Source organism: Cydia amplana, chromosome 1 (genome assembly GCF_948474715.1).
Source record: "Cydia amplana chromosome 1, ilCydAmpl1.1, whole genome shotgun sequence".
Classification (NCBI taxonomy): domain Eukaryota; kingdom Metazoa; phylum Arthropoda; class Insecta; order Lepidoptera; family Tortricidae; genus Cydia; species Cydia amplana.
This window is the reverse complement of record NC_086069.1, coordinates 14,042,119-14,046,099: the sequence shown is the minus strand read 5'-3', so window position 1 is coordinate 14,046,099 and position 3,981 is coordinate 14,042,119. Positions and strand designations below refer to the sequence as shown.

Genomic DNA, 3,981 nt, shown 5'->3' with positions numbered 1-3,981 from the left:
GGCCTCTGCGCTAACTTTAATATAATATATATTATGTAATTAAAATACAATTACGCGATACAATACAGTAACGTCATTGCTTCAACTAAAGGCGGCTGCTAAGTTTAATTTGAAGGTTTTGTATAATGTCAAAATTCTTCGTCTATAGTAGTAGGATGACATACAACTTCGTCTGTTGAGTCGACACGACGCATATCAAAATTACCCAAATCCTCCAAAAAAAGTGTTCTCTGATTTAATATTTATTATATTCTATCATAATTCAACTGATGTATTTTTGATAATTATGCATCGACACAATTTTTTATACGATATTTTGAATGCATATTGCCGTTGTATATGGCGGTGTTAATGTAATGTGTGTTAATTATGTTTTCTTGCTATGTTCTAGATTCGGATTATTTAAGTAATAAAAAGCGGAAGACGGCGCAGAATATAGATTCTTTCTTAGCTACGTACAAGCAAGACAGTAAGTTTTGTATTGTATTTACACTATTTACTTTACTTAGTAAGGTGATGGATTATACGATAAACAACTCATTAGTTGGCATCTCATTCATGTATGTATTTAATCTGTCAATCATGTCAATGATTGGCATTGTAATTATCAAGTAATTACGTTTTGTCTTAAGTATACGCCAATTGCTGAGGTGATTTATCTTGTCTCTTTTCCAGTGACTTTTAGATATTTTGCCAAAGTATACAACAATTTCGGACATAAGTGGAGTCTGTCTTTCCTCTTTAAATGTTATTAAATGAAGCCAGTAGTTGCCGTTATAGGATTATAGTGTCTTAATGTCTTAACTTTAAGAAATTTTATTTTATTTATATATATGTATTTTCGCCACGCTCAAAGTAACCTGGACAAGAAAAGCTAGTTGTAAATACTAGCCACTGATTGTACACATAAAGTTTACATTTGCAGCAAACATACACGATTTAAAGTTTCAAATTCAGACCTTCACTTTTTGTTGATTAATCTTAAACTAAAACGAGGCTAGGATAGCCATTATATCACTAACTTGTTAGAATATATGGGATAAACGGTGTTAGATGATAACCGCCTTATCGTTCGATTTGCCTCTTTTTATATTCAAACGTGTTTTTGATAATGTAATACCAAGTGGAATTTTGGGCAAAGCCTCTTGGAAAAAGTGTAATTTTGGACAAAGCTGACTGGCGCTTATACATTGTGCACAGTATCCTACACACACTCCAGGTGGTGCGTGGCAAGTGGACGTGTATAGAATGTTTCTGCTGTCATTTGTTTACCACTATATGGTTGCGTTCAACTTCTTATTATATACATATCTTATATAAGTCATATTAGTTAGTTTAATATACTGCATAATATATGGTCTAGGTAATGTTAAATTAATGGTGGTGGTGTTACTAACTAAAAATTTATAATTAAGCATGTATTGTCATAATTGTTTTTATTTATTTGTTGTTAATTATACCTATTACTTATATTTACATTTTGTCCGGGTTCGATTCCCCGTTGTTCGTTACGTTGATTTAAGTTTTGTTTTGGGACGTCGAGTGTTGCTGACTTGCTGTGCATTTGGTTTTAGGTTACTTATGAAGTTAGTTATTTTAAACGTTGAACTTTGATTTTTATTTTATTTAGTTACGTTTTTTCTTGGGATATTTAAAATATCATGTAATACTTTCTAGTTAATGTTATTCCTTCGTGACTAAAAATAAGTATTAGGTTGGTGATCTATCGTCGTGTACCTAATTATGTACCTATAGAAACTTGCTGACACAGGATAACCATGATACGCTTATTTTTATATATGTACTATTAAGTATTATAACAATAATACATGTACATCTCAAATAATGTCACGAAGGAAATAGTCAGGTACTCATACAGAATTATTACTGCACTGTATATATAACAATACTTTTTTATTCATGCTTTTAAGCCATAGTGTTATGGAATAAGGTGCAGAAGTGTATTATGTATCCAAGGATACCTACATGCGCTGCATCGTCTATGTACTTATGACATATCTTAAATATTTTGCATGAGACCAACCTATAGGATCCGTTCTAATAACGTGCAACGGAATCCTAAGTTAGAGCTAAGAGCCACTATGATCGCATAGTGTTGCACTCTGCAGTTCGGTGTTACTAGTACAGTCATTTAAATACACTATTCGTATGCTAATGTGGATATGTGTGCTGCTAACATCAAAGATTCTGAACGTTAATTAATGTATATTTTAGTTTCACTATCATTGTGTCGATGGTGATTGATTGTGGTTGCTATTTCTCACAGATTTCAGATTTTTCCAACACGACATTCATACTTACATGTAAATTAAATGTGTATTAAACTTCACTAAAACTTAATTTTAGCAACATTGCAGGACCTGATACACAAGCAATAGTACATTATTGTCGAGGTTCGGAAGTAGCTACTTGCAGGCTGAGGATTCGTTTTAAACGGACGACCTTGGGAGTCCGTTTAATTGAATCCGAAGCCAGCAAGTAGCCTTCCAGCCGAGTCATATATAGTGCTTTTCTCAAAAATGGTGCAAGAAATAGAAATATTGTACAGAAGCAACGTTCTAATTTTCACAGAAAAAAGTAAAACCATTAAAAAGATTTGCTTGCCGCCTTTAAAAAAAAGAAGTGTATTTTTTTGCTGAAAATACGCCAACGTATTTGAGACACCTAAATAGTCGCGGTACCAACATTATAATAATAAGTGCTGATCATCTGTTTGGCTGTTTAATGTTTTAAAAAGTTTGGAACTCGTTAAATAATGGAATTTGTATGCAACATTGCAGTCCCGAAATCGAGACTGCAATGTTTTTAACTTTTTAATTTTTTGAATGACCATAAACTACACAGTTCGCGACCTATTTTTTAACTGGCAACATCGACTTTGCCGTCCATTTTTGAGAAAAATTAATGATATTACTTGATAGTATGATCGAATTTCTACTAGGCGTCTTTATTCCTGATTATCCAAGATTCAGGAAGGGAACGATTATTAAAAGTAGGATAACATAAATATTTATACGTTGTTGTGACAACACGTTGACATGTGATGTTGAACATTCACAACTACTATTCTACATTCTACCCCACCACCACCAGGCATAACAACTGTTATGCAGTGGTTGCCATTAGAGTCTGTTCGGAAAGAGAAGAGTCGTGGAATGCATTTCACGACTCTTCTCTTTCCGCACAGACTATGCAAAACTGATTCAATGAAGTAAAAAAAACGTTCGAACTAGTTCTCTCATGTATGGTTATTATTTTATTAATGCCTGGTGGGGAAGAATTATTACGAAGAAGAATAGGTATATAAATATAATATATTGAGGAATGTTAATATTAATGTGTTATGTTGAAGCTTGAATTATATTCAAAATTGTATAAAAGCACGACATTATATTTATGTGCAATATTTTATTTATAAATATATACGTATATACCTATTACAAAAGTATGTAATACACAAATGTTTCATAAGTCTACACGCTGCCTTTTCCTTTCTATTTATATTGGTGTAACAGATACCTACTCAGTACTACTTAACTGTCATTTATGAAATACTAGTGGCACTGTGTTTTCCAGCTTATTAGCTTTCTATGTGGCTACCACCAGTTTGGCACTGACATAAACGCCATCGATAACGTAATTTACTTCCTATGCACCTGGCTCGTACAGATGATGATGATTGAGATGTAGTTCATAATTATTTTCCTTCGTATTTTCACGGAAACGTACGAATGTGTCTTGCTATTTCAGTCGGTCTCGGTACAAAAAGTACTGAGATTGACTGAAGTAGCATGACAAATACGAACGTTTCCGAGAAAATACGAAGGCGGACAATTTACATCTGCACTCGCATACCTATTAGTGCGAGCGAGATGTAAGTATAGAAAGTAAATTACGTTTCTCGATAGCGTATATGTCAGTTTTGATACTGTCAGTGACTCATGATACGGGCTCCGTTTC

At 33.2% G+C, this 3,981-nt stretch overlaps 1 long non-coding RNA gene across 1 annotated transcript in view; it reads right to left on the bottom strand.

The window, feature by feature from the left end:
- LOC134648714 (uncharacterized) overlaps nt 1-3,981 on the bottom strand; it is a 217,692-nt gene that overhangs the window by 195,534 nt on the left and 18,177 nt on the right. The gene's annotated exons all lie outside the window — the stretch shown is intronic.